Source organism: Pongo pygmaeus, chromosome 5, assembly GCF_028885625.2.
Source record: "Pongo pygmaeus isolate AG05252 chromosome 5, NHGRI_mPonPyg2-v2.0_pri, whole genome shotgun sequence".
NCBI classification, from domain to species: Eukaryota; Metazoa; Chordata; class Mammalia; order Primates; family Hominidae; genus Pongo; species Pongo pygmaeus.
Window position 1 is genome coordinate 105,435,126 of NC_072378.2, and position 13,979 is coordinate 105,449,104.

Sequence of the window (13,979 nt, forward strand, 5' to 3'; positions counted from 1 at the left end):
CAGTCACTATGGTGGCATTTAGTGGTGTTCTGTCTTGGTGGAGTTCTAAAGGCAGATGCTTATTTCAGGAGTTTTATATTTCACTCAGAAATGAAATGTCAAAATTAAATTTGGGGACCAATGTGGAAGCATCAACTTCTAATTTTGTCAAATGAGAACAATAATCATTTTTTATCATATTCATAACTTCAAAAAAGAAAGACATTTGAACATAAAAATAGTAAGTAGAAAATAAGCTCAAACTAAAGAACAAATCTTTATGGAAAAACTCTGTACATTGTTTTTATCTTGTTTTTTCCATATAGATTGGGAAGAAAATGCTAATTGATAACAAAGATGAAGGGAATTAGAAAATCTAAAAATCTTAAATAAAATCAGAAGGGTCATTTGCTGTGTTTAGATAAAAATCATTTGAAAGTATTCCTTTATAGTAAGTGAAGTTAAAAGAGTGAATGATTTAAGGGTTTTAAAAAAATCTGCCCCTTCAATTACTGTAATTCTATGGGACATGTTCCTTCAATAGGATAAGACTGTTCTTAGAACATCATCCCTAAAATTAGACTGCAGGGAAATTTATCTCAGTATTTTCTAAACTTTTCAGACGGTCAAATGAAAGTCATTATTCAAGAGGTTAGTAATATGGTGATTTTAACTGGTAGCAATAATAATAACCATATATAAATGTTAAAGAATGGCAGTCCTATATAAAACAATATTTCCTGGTAAATCTATTTTTAAAACATTTTAGACGGAAAATTATCATACCCCACAGAACAAAAAATTCGCAAAAGATGTTTTCAACTCCTTTCCTATCCAATTCTCATTTCCTGTCTACTGGCCTCAGGGGTATAAGCCAAGCAAAATTTCAAAAGCTCTTGGAAAAACAGAAGCTCTGTGTGTGTGTGTGTGTGTGTGTGTGTGTGTGTGTGTATATGTGTGTGTGGTGGGGAGGTGGAAGGCCATTAAAAGAAAAACAGATTTAAAATGTCCCTCTTTGGGGTAATTTGCGTATCTCTTGCAAAGGCTCAGACACACACCCTCTCTGGCTTTGTGAATTTCCCTGTAATTGCAGAGGCTGATTGATGATGTGCTGTGATGAGAGAATCCAGTAGAAGCATTCACTGAAGGAACAGAAATGATTTGGGAGACACTGAAGTGATCTTATCATTTGGGTTATCAATAACTAAGCCTCTATAAATATCAACACTTCATCCATTACATAGTGAAAAACACAGAGGCTACCAACTGGGATCCGGACTGGGTGTAATACAATGATTCAGTACCCTTTGGAGTTGGAGGGCCCGGCTGAGAGAACGCCACAGAGTGGAGCTGTGGAGTAGAAACGGGTGGGAGCAGCCGCACCCACAGTTAGGGGTCAGTGTGTGTTCAGATACTACAGTGAGCATCGCTGCAAGGATGGGTTTATGCAGAAAGAAGAGGGATCATGAAAAGTGCAATCCCTGTGTCCTGAGATACTCCAGCAGTATAGGAAATTGACATTAGTGTCTATGGTTTCCTGTAAATGGGGAATCTAAGAGAAAAATGTTAAAAAAGCCACTCGTTTCAACTATAAAGAGATGTTACCCAGATTTCTCACTCTGTAAGTGCCAGGGACAAACATATGACAGGCAGAACAGGACGTCAGAGAACAGTAATGCTAAAAGATAGGAATAGGATGTGTGTAAAATATTCCCTCAGTACATTGCTGCTAATCTGTCAGGAGGAGTGGGGCTGGCTAATGAGCTAATGAAAAAAGAATAATGCAAATTATAGTTCATATTTACTATGAAATGATTCTGTTTCAGGCTCTATGCTCAAGGTTCTATTCAGTCACCAAACCTGTGCTTCTGAAAGAGGACAGCGTAGATTAATAAGGAAATCAGTTATTGGTAGCTGCCTTTTGTTATCAACACTGACAAATTCGCTGTCTTTACTATGCCTTCCAAGTGACTAATATCAGTAGATTTGGTTAATAGAAGGAATGAAGTCTAAATACTGAAAAAGAATAAACAAAATGCAGATAAATATTTTGAAATGATTCAGATGGGGAAAGTCCTAATACCACTGCTAAGCTTTCAACATTTTCCTTGCCACAGAATGATTCCTCTGAGAACAAAGTAATTGTTGACTTCAAAGAACTCTGAGGAAGTTCAGTGGATGGAAAGAATTTGGCTAGCAACAGGATGAATCAAATCTAGATTTTTTTCCTATCACTAGTATATGTGTGTGTCTGTGTGTGTGTGTGTAGAGCACATGAATATTTCCATACAATTTAACTCACTACCTAAAGTGTTTCTCAATATTAAAAATGCACTGAAGAATGGAAATGCCCTTCCTATTTGGTAACTACTCCAAAGCTGCCTTGGCGTTGTTCCATACCTGGGCTACACCTGGACTCTATTAATTATGGAGAGTAGTGGTCCCCAAATCTAGATGGGCCCCAGAATCATATCAGGACCTTTAAAAGCATTTATTCTTTTATCATAGTCCTACTGAATTGGCTTCTTCAGAGGTGGAGGTGGAAATATATATATTTGTGCAAGTGATGCTGAAAACAGTCTGGGTGTACACTTACATTTAATTCAGGTTGGCAGTGAATCTTGTGAGCCACTCATCTAAACAGCTCAATTGACAGGTTAAGTGACTGCTACCTGTTCCAACTGAAGTTATTCCCTCAATAACAGCAGATCTGGGTAGACCCCATCAAGGACTTTAACAGTAATTGATTGACCCTCCATACTCACCACCTGAGACCCTGCTTTTCATTCTTGCATTTCAAAGAACATGTTCCACTGTGAAATACCAAGATATCTTGGCCAACCTGGACTTGAAATTGCCTGGCTGTTGGAAATGATGCCCCCAAAATGGATTTGGAGAATATGCCTTAATATATGCCCTTAGCAAGATAGGTTTCAAATAAGCAATTCAAACCTGGAAGCCTCCCACATGGTACATGAGACATTACAAATAAGCTCTTGGTTCCATTGATTCTTCCTCTTTTAGTTTTCTATGTTTATACAGTTTCTTGGTTTTAGAAACCTCCTCACTATAAACTCTGCTTATCAGTCTATTCTAGCTCTCCACCACATAGAATTGCATGCATGAGATAAGAGCAACCTGCCTGCTGAAAGCCTGAGACCACAGTTGCTTAGATTTTTGGGGGGCACCAAGTGTCACTGGAGGACAACCCACTTCAATTATGGTTTTTCTTTCTTTCTTTTTTTCTTTTTTTTTTTTTTTTTTTTGAGACACAGTCTCACTGTGTTGCCCCAGCTGGAGTACAATGCTGATCTTGGCTCACTGCAACCTCCAGCCTCCCAGGTTCAAGCGATTCTCCTGCCTCAGCCTCCCAAGTAGCTGGGATTACAGGTGCCTGCCGCCAAGCCCAGCTAATTTTGTATTTTAGTAGAGACAGGGTTTTTCCATGTTGGTCGGGCTAGTCTCGAACTCCTGACCTCAGGTGATCCACTTGTCTTGGCCTCCCAAAGTACTGGGATTACAGGCATGAGCCACCACACCCGGCCAGTTTTTCTTTTCTTTAAAAGTATTTCATCAGCATCTCATATGGTGTGTTCGTGAGTTTGGCAGAGCACAGCAAGACATTTCAAGATCTCAGCATTCGTTTCTTGCCTGGCGAGACAGGAAAAGGTGCACTTGTTCTCATCCCTGGGGAAATTGTCCCTCATGAGTCAAAAATGCTTTGTTCCTGGTCAAGGCAGCTTCAGAGATACCAACACTGCCTTTCTCTTCCTAGTCCAATCATCCTCTTCCTTTTGGGTCTCAGCAGGTACAGAAGTTGAGAAGACTGAATTCACTGTTGAATTCATTCACCTATCAATTCACCTCAACATTGATTTCTCATTGCCATGTGCCAAGCACTTTGAGGAATGCAAGGTAATCCACAGAGAGAATAAATTATATATAATTTCCAATGCAAAGTAGAAAGCGGTTAGTAGCATGAAAGAGGAACACAAAAATTGCTATGTGAGCTTTGTGGTCAGAGCTCATATATTATACAGCGGAAGAGAAGGTTATGGGGAAAGCTTCCCTTTCTTTCTCTCCCTATATCCAGTCCCCCAACTCTAAAGTATTGGGTGTAACATAACTTTTGGAATGTCTATAAGGTCTTACGCCTCAGGAATCTCTGTGACAATGCCAGCATTTGTGGGGTCCAGGAAGACTGAGGCCAGCTTTGCAGTAGAATGTTGCAGAATCACCTTGGAAGTTTGGGGAACAAAAAGATTCTTGCTTGGACCACAGAGATCGGGATTCACAGTCCTAGGGTGGGTCTCTCATGTCATCTCCAGGTACATGTGCAAAATTCTCCCAGAAGTTAGGCTAGTATCTCTCCACAGAGAGCCACAACACTGACTTAAACTGATTTTATGTTTCCTGCAACAGCAAATCCAGAAGAAGATAGGAAGAAAAGTAACAGTTGGCCATGTAGCAGCACAAGCTTTATGGCATTTAGTGCTCACATTAAACCCATCTCATAGATGGAGAGACACATTGAGAAAAAGACCAAGTTGTTGACCTACAGTCATAGGTGGTCAGTGATAGAACCTGGCTATCTACTCAGATTTCCTGATTCCAAGTCCAGTGCTATTCCCTTGTCACCTCACAATGTGCATAGTAGTTATTCAATTAGTATCCATTGAAAGGAATTGAATCAGAGACAAAGTAGTGCTTCTAGAGCACTGGTGAAGAAAGCCACACTTGTGGCACCTTTTCTCAGAACAGGGCTCCCAGACATTGACGCTTGGGTGATCTTTCACTGGGGCACCTAGGTGATCTTTCCACAGACACAGCTAGATGGCATCTGCAGCCAGTGGCGGGGAGCTGGAGCCCTTCCCAGTCTAGCCATCACAACATCTTTTTTTCTTTTTCAATTCTGTCATTCTAACAATGGCTGAGTAGAGGTTCAGGATGATGTTGGCAAAAGATCTTTTCCTGGGCCTCCCCTTTGAAACAGAGAAAGGGAGAAGCCACCATAGAAGGTCCTTCCCACTGTTTTTCCCTTCAAACTTACCTTCATTTGTAAGGGTGGCCTCAGCAGAGCTCACCCTGATTTCTGTACAGGTTATGCCATCCATCAAAGATGCAAGCATCATGTGAATAATTGAGGTAACTGGGAACTTTGCACCTGTAGCCAAGGCAGAGTTTTCTGCAGTGCATATTTACAATGTAGTTTTCCTTCAAGATATTAAAAATCATATTTATCTTTTATTTCAAGTCATTTCTACTGATAAAGGATGTTTTTATAATAATCTGCAAATCAATCGCAGAAGAAAGAAAATTGAGTATTGGATGCGTACGTTGACTAATATCTACATGAAAATTTTTGGCTTGAGGTATTTAGAGGAAAAAATTCAATTATTCTTCTTCTTCTCATTAAATATTTTCTGTACCCTGAGATAAAAAATGTTTATAAGCTTTATTTCCCCTTCATGGTTCAAAGTCTTTATCTTGATTAATCTGATCTTTTGGCTTTCTTCTTCGATGCTATGATTCATTGGTTTCCTGTCATTTCACTCTGCAGAGAGTCTGGTTTTCCCATTGACAGCCTGCCATATAGTCTCGGCAACAAGAATTAGCCTGAAGTAATTTGGGGCTGTTACTGTGGCTCCCTGACTTGTTTGGATCTACAGGGAGATGGCCATGAGCAAACAAAACAACAACCAAAGGAAAGCTACCAGGTCCTCCTGTATTTGGACAGCCCAGATGTTATTTACAGCCTTGTTTATGAAGTATTTTCTTGACCCCGCTGGCTAGGATCCACACACTTTGTCCTTTTAGAGCCCACACGTCCTGTCACATGGTGACAATGTGCCCTGAACAAGTAAACAGGCTGGAAGACTATTATAACAGTAGAAAAATCTTTTGGCGTAACATTGTGCTCCTCCACTCCACCTCTAAAAAGGACAAAGGAAAGCATGGAGGAAGAGAACCAAGGACTGTTTTAGTTTTAGATTTTCAAATGACCGTAACTCATGCCACCATTTTGAAACTCCTACTATGTGCAAGGTGCTGTGAATAAAGAAGTTACATAGTCCACAAGCCCATCTCTCCATGACCTCAAGCTCCCATTCTAGTGGTATTAATAAGCCCAGTGGACCACCTACAATCTGAGGGCATGGTTGCTGTAACACACTTGGGCAGGGGTATCAAATATTCTCAGTATTACAAATAATCTGTGCACCCTACCATTTTTCAGCGACCATTATCTATTCCATTATAAACAATATCGAGAATATAGGGACTCTCACGTGTCTCAAATTAGGATAAAAATTAACTAAATTACAGTCTGTCCCTACAATAGAGGGCTTTGCCGTCCTGTTTACTTCTACTACCAGCAGAAGTCTCCTTGGCCAAACCCCCTCCCCAGCCTCTTACCCAGCATGGTAGGGTACACTCTGTAATCTGATTCCGTCTCCCATTGTTCTCATCATTTCCCACACCCCTCTACCAGGCTGTTGCCAGCAAACTCCTCTGTCTTGAATACATGCTTGGAACATCCTTGTTCTAACTGAAACCTGAATAGTACCTGAGAATTATGCAGCCCACTGGGCCCTCTTAGGAGAACGTTGTTGCTTTCTTACCTCTGGCTCTCACAGCGCCTGAAGGTGCATTGGTACCTACCTTGCTCCTCTCTTGAAATCTGCAGTTCTTTTGATGCTTACAAGCCATAAGAATCTGGCTGCTATTCATACTTATTGCTGTAATTAACTGACAGCCTCGTTATTCTTCCTCACTCACTAAGGGTTTTGGCACATGACTCCCTATCTTTCCATCTACCACCTCTCCTGACATCATTCTTTAGGACTTTAACACCCCCATAGGTGATCAGCTAATGTCTTGTCTTCAAAGTTCCCTGCTATCAACAGTTCTCTCTTTTTTTTTTTCTTTTTTTTTGAGACAGGGTCTCACTCTGTTGCCCAGGCCACATGGCTCACTGAAGCCTTGACCTCTTGGGCTCAGGCAATCCTCCCGCCTCAGCCTCACTAGTAGCCAGGACTACAGGCACACACCAGCACACCTAGCTAATTTTTGTACTTTTTATAGAGACAGTGTTTCACTATGTTGTCCAGGCTGGTCTTGAACTCTTGGGCTCGAGCAATCTACCCTCCTCGGTCTCTCAATGTGTGGGATTATGCATGAACCACAGTACCCAACCTAAGCTCAGTTCTGATGCTCATTTCCTTTACAACCCCATTTCCAGCCTCTTCAGTGATTTTACCCTAGAATTTACATAATCAGTTAATGAACTGCCTCCAACCTTTCTGGCTTCCCACTCTCTGTCCACCATCTGCTTTTCCAGCTCACTTACTGTAGTACCATTACTCCATTTAGGGTAGGCCAATCTATGTGCCTTACCATTTTTCAGTGACCATTCTCCATCCCATTACATGCCCTATATCTCTTTTCTTATTAGACTCTATGGTTCATTGAGGTAATCACTTCTTTGCATATGCCCTCAATTCTTATAGTGAATTGAACAGTATCTTCCCCAAATCCATGTCTACTCAGAGCCTCAGAATATGACCTAATTTGGAAATAGGGTCTTTGCAGATATAATGAGTGAAGATGAAGTCTAAATTAGCGTGGACCCTAAATCCAATAACTGGTGCACTTATAAGAATAGAAGAAAGATACAGGAAACATAGACACAAGGAAGAGGACCATGTGAAGATGGAGCTAGAGAATGGAGCTTTATGCTGCCACAAGCCAAAGAATGCCAAAGACAGCTGGCAACACCAGAAGACAGGAGAGAATTACCCACTCCATTACTTTCTTCTCCTTTATAATAAAACTCCTCCAAAAAAGCTGTCAGTATTAAATCTCTCACATCAACCTACTTCCATCATGTCTTCATTCCTATCAATAATGTTCATTTTGTCAAATGCAGTGGTCAGTTTTAACCCTCATCTTAGAGACTTCTTAGCAGCAATTGAAGCAGTTGACCACAAAATCTTCCGTAAAACATATTTTCTTCAGTTGGCTTCTTGGATATCTGTTTTCATATCTTCCTGTATACTTACTGGACTCTCATGCTTGGTTTCTAAGTATCTGAATGGCAGAGCAGCCAGGGTTCAATCCTTTGAACTCTGCCTCTGTACCTACATTCATGCATTCATTAGGTAATCTCATCCTGTTTCACTGTTTAAAAACCATCCATATATGTGAAAAGGTGTTCAACATCATTGATCATCAGAGAAATTCAAATCAATACTACAACGAGCTATTCCCTCACCTCGGTTAAAATAGCATATATCCAAAAGACAGGCAATAAACAAATGCTGGCAATGATGTGGAGAAAAGGGAACCCTCGTACATTGTTGATGGGAATGTAAATTAGTACAACCACTATGGAGAAGAGTTTGGAGGTTCCTCAAAAAACTACAAATTTAGCTACCATATGATCCAGCAATCCCACTGCTGAGTATATAGACAAAAAAAAGGAAATCAGTATATCAAAGAGATATCTGCTTGCCTATGTTTGTTGCAGCACTGTTTACTACAGCTAAGATTTGAAAGCAACCTAAGTGTCCATCAACAGATGAATGGATAAAGATGGCACACATACACAATGGAGTACTATTCAGTCATAAAAAAGATTGAGATCCAGTCATTTGCAACAACATGGGGTGGAACTGGAGATCATTATGTTAAGTGAAATAAGCCAGGCACAGAAAGACAAACATCACATGTTCTCACTTATTTGTGGGATCTAAAAGTCAAAACAATTGAACTCATGGACGTAGAGAGTAGAATGGTTACCAGAGGCTGGGAAGGGTATCCTGGGGGCTGTGAGGGAGGTGGGGAAATGGGTAACAAAAAAAAAAAAATAGAAAGAATGAATAAGATCTACTATTTAATAGCACAATAGGGTAACTATAGTCAATAATAACAATAATACATTTAAAAATAACTTAAAGAGTGTAATTGGATTGTTTGTAACTCAAAGGATAAATGCTTGAGGGGATGGATACCCCATTCTCCATGATGTGCTTATTTCACATTGCATGCCTGTATCAAAACATCTCATGTACCCCATATATACACTTATGTACCCACAAAAAATTTTAAAGTGTTAAAAAAATTAAAATGCTTATTAGCAGGTAAAAAAAATAACTAAAAAATAAAAAATAAATAAAAACCATCCATATGCTACTGACCCAGATGTTATCTACAGCTCCTCAGAGCTCTAGACTCATGGGTAACCAATGTCCTAGTCAACATTTTCACTAATAGACATATCAAATTCAATCTGTACAAAACCAGACTTGATTTCCTCACTTACCAAGTTCAGTGCTCCCCCATTCTTCCCCATCTCATTTATCCCTGTCTCATTCAGCCCAAAATGTTAGATATTCATTATCCTGGGATCCTTTTCATCATTCCACATCCAAATCTAGCACCAAACTTTGTGAGCATTACTTTCAAATCATGTACCCTTTTAGCATCTCTACAACTGCCACCCTATCCCAAGCCCCATGTCTCTTGTCTGTTACTGAGTCAGCAAGATGCCTCCCAACTGGCTGTTCCCATTAGACTCATTTGCTCTTGTCTTATTGTTTGCTCCTCATACATTATCCAGAATGGTCTTATTAAAATATGAATCAGATCATGTCATTCCCCTGCATAAAATGTCCCAATGACAATTCCATTATACTTGGAATAAAAGCCATACTCCATACCCTGGATCCCAAGACCCTACATGGTCTGGCCCCACCCAATCTCTCCAACTCATTTCCTCCCCGTCTGCTCCAGCCATCTTTGCCTTCCTGACATTTCCACTAGGGCAAGTGCGTCTCGAGTTCAAGGTCTTTGTACTTGTAGTTGTCTCTTTCTGGGAGGCTTTTCTTCTCTGATATCTGTATGTCTTACTCCCTCACTTTACTCAGAAACTTTTCTTAACTATTTCCTCCTCAGAGAGGCCTTATCTGATCATATTTTTAAAAATAATATTGCATCTATACCATATCCAATCATTTCCCATATCCTACTTTGATTTATGTTTTTTTGGGGTGACATTTATTAGTGTTTGAAGTTATATACATATGTATTTTTTAATTTTTATTTTTATTTGAAGTTCTGGGGTACATGTGTAGAATGTGCAGTTTTGTTACATAGGTAAACGTGTGCATGGCGGTTTGCTGCACCTATCAACCCATCACCTAGATATTAAACTCAGCATGCATTAGCTATTTCTCCTAATGCTCTCCCTCTCCCCACCCCACCCCCCGACAGGCCCCATTATATGTTGTTCCCCTCCCTGTGTCCATGTTTTCTTATTGTTCAGCTCCCACTTATAAGTGAGAACATGTGGTGTTTTGTTTTCTGTTCCTGCATCAGTTTACTGAAGATAATGGCTTCCAGCTCCATCCATGTCCCTGTACAGGACATGATCTAATTCCTTTTTATGGCTGCATAGTATTCCATGGTGTATATGTACCACATTTTCTTTATCCAGTCTATCATTAATGGGCATTTGGGTTGATTCCATGTCTTTGCTATTGTGAATAGTGCTGCAATGAACATATTCATGCATGTATCTTCATAATAGAATGATTTATATTCCTTTGTTTATATACCCAATAATGGGATTGCTGGGTCAAGACATTATATATTATATTTATTTACTTACTGGCTTATTACCTGTCTTTTTTATTAGAACATAAATATCAAAGGGCAGGGGCTTTGTCTTGCTCACTATTTTAACTCTAGAAGCTTGAACATGGTCGTCATTAAATAAATATTTGTTTTATTAGTTGAGTAAAATTTCTGTTTACGAAAAATTTAAGAGCATGGAGAAAATGTATAAAATAACACTAATAATCAAAATTGCTAATAATCACTGGATATATGCCAGGCAGTCTGCTAAGTACTTTACAAATATGATCTCTTTAATCCTTGTATCAACCTGAGAGGTAAGGTATTATTATCTCAATTTAACAAATGAAGAAAGGAGAGTTTAAAAAAAGTTTAAGAAACTTACTGCAGCCAAACAGGGGAGTGGGGCATGTTCCCTTCTGGGTCACACTATGCGCCTCCATGGATCCCTCAAACCCAGGAGGTCATCTCAAATCCTTTATTCAGAGACAACCAGCTTCTAGGCAGTGGCTTTCTACTTAGCAGAGCAGCGCCCTCACTGTGGACACAGTTTAAAACAAACAAACAAATGGATGAACAAATAACTAACTTGCCTACGGCCATACAGTAGTAGGTCAAATAACTGAAATTCTAACCTGAAATTGACTGGTGTCAAAGCCCGAAGATTCAACATCTCAACCATGTAAATGTTTATTCTTAATTATGGTAGAAAAAGGACTGGTTATGTTTCCCGTAGTATGCTGGAGTAGTACCCTAGGTGGCTCTCCTGACTAAAACAAAATCTTGGACAGAATAAAAATGCTGCATTGAGCTGGCACAAAAGTAAGGAATTCACTAAGCACATAAAAGAAGGGAAACTAGGAACCCTGGGAGGTAACCAGATGCTGGAGGCTCTTAAACTGGGGAATTCTGATTAAACCTGGAAAGCTTGGTTGTTGCTTGAGGTTCAGGGAATGAAAGATAAACCTCAGAGCTCTGCCAAAGTGAGGAATCCTTGTATAAAGTTAGGAGAATCTCAAGTGGTTGCATCCTCTATGAAAAGCTGCTGAATGAGAAATAAACTCCACTGTTCAGGAAAGCTACAAAATAACTTGCTTCATAACTTTTGGTTTTGAAAAGAAGGAAAAAAGATCTTCACTGAAAATGCATAATCATATTATAGTCCCATGAAAGATGACCTGTTAGAATTCATGCCTTCAAGCTGAGAATTGAATTAAATAATTTTTATTTGGTAGCACTTCCAGGTAACTAGCAGAAGTAGACACGAATCCACTATAGAGGAATGGAAGTTCAATTCAGGTCTCAAATAATTTTTGCAGAAAAGGTTTTAAGAGAAATGAGTCACTTATAGTCACAAATCACACACACAAAGCAACATAAAGGAGAATTTCAAAGAGCAGACAATAGTCACAGACTCCGAAAGACTCGACCAGCTTGATTTATCAATGCTAAATAGAAGTTATACCTAATGTTAGAAAAAAGATAAGTTGGAAATTGAAAATATTAACAGAGAAAAGGCAGAATTTTTTTTGAGGTAGAAATTCTAGAAATTAAAAAGGTAATACTTGAAAATAAATTTTGGCTGATGACTTCATTAGCAGGTTGAATAGAACTGGATAGAACATATTGAGATGGAATATGGAGCTCTAGTCCAGAGAGCCAGGGGTGAACTGCTGAGCCAACAGATTTATTAGAGGGGGTAAGGGACAAGTGAGGGACAATAGCCCAGGGCATTCTAGCAGGCTGTATGGAAGCTGAGAATCTCAGATCTCAAGTTGCTCCAGCAGCAGGCTAAGGATGGGGCCATCAGGATGAACAGCTTCCAGATGATAACAGGCAGCTCTGCAAAACAGCAGATACTATGAGCATTCACCAAAAGCAGCATTCGCCAAAGGCCCAGCATGAGAACAGGATGTACTTTCTCCCTGATGTTACAAGGACACATAAGCCACACATCTCCCTCTATACATTTGGACTCCCTCCTAAGGGGCAAGGGGCTCTGAGAGTTCAAGCATTTTTATCAAAATGAGGTACTATTACCCGACTTTTAAAAATTTTGCAAATAATATCAATATTAAATCAGAATGCAAATTTAATTAATTTTTATCCACAAAGTGGCTAGGGTTATGAGTAAAACGATATTAATTTCAGACAAAATTACAGAGCTACATTTTTCTGCCACATCTCCATATATGACATCTCTACATTTGTATGATTTTTTTTTTTTTTGAGACAGAGTTTCACTCTTGTTGCCCAGGCTGGAGTGCAATGGCACAATCTTGGCTCACTGCAACCTCCGCCTCCTGGGTTCAAGTGATTCTCCTGTCTCAGCCTCCCAAGTAGCTAGGATTACAGGCGCTTGCCACCACACCCGGCTAATTTTTGGTATTTTTAGTAGAAACAGGGTTTCACCATGTTGGCCAGGCTGGTCTCGAACTCCTGACCTCAGGTGATCTGCCTGCCTCGGCCTCCCAAAGTGCTGGGATTACAGGGGTGAGCCACCACGCCAGACCTTGTATGATCTTTTATTTAAATTGGCTAAAATTCCATCTAGTTACTTTTTTTTTTCTTTGCCCAGGCTGGAGTGCAGTGGTGTGATCTTGGCTCACTGCAGCCTTCACCTCCTGGGTTCAAGCAATTCTCCTGCCTGATCCTCCCGAGTAGCTAGGACTACAGTTGCCCGCCACCACGCCCAGTTAATTTTTTGTATTTTTAGTAGATACGAGGTCTCACCATGTTGACCAGGCTGTTCTTGAACTCCTGACCTCAAGTGATCTGCCTGCCTCAGCCTCCCAAAGTGCTGGGATTACAGGTGTGAGTCATTGTGCCTGGCTCCATCTAGTTACATTCAAATCTAATTAGTTCTCTTCCTCGTACATTTATAATACTGAATGGAAGATAAAACTAAAGATATAGTGGAAAATTGTTTTATTCCAAGTTTCACTGTTTCAGTGTTCCTGAGACCTCCAAGTGGGGCTTGAGAATGTAAGTTTTATGCAGCACTCCTTTATGCACCACTCAGATCATGAAGTATGTAATAAATTGTTTGACTGTTTGTGAGTGGTCCAGAGACCTGCCTTCAGTAAACCTTTTAAGTAATTTCACAAGTTTGGTAAGGGGAGGCTAAAGGAGGCAGAGATCCAGAAATAATGTTTCTTTTTTCTGCTTCTGTGCAAAATTCCTGGCCCCTAGATGTCAGAAAGGAGAGGGCATTTTGAATAGGCTTGGAGTAAGAGTTGAGACACTAAGACAGACCCTACAATACCCTGGTCATCATTGCATCCTCTGCCTCAGGGCAGTCATTTGGAATGAATAAAAAGACAACTGACTGAGTAGCAGAAAGAGGGGTCTTTGCATCCCAAACC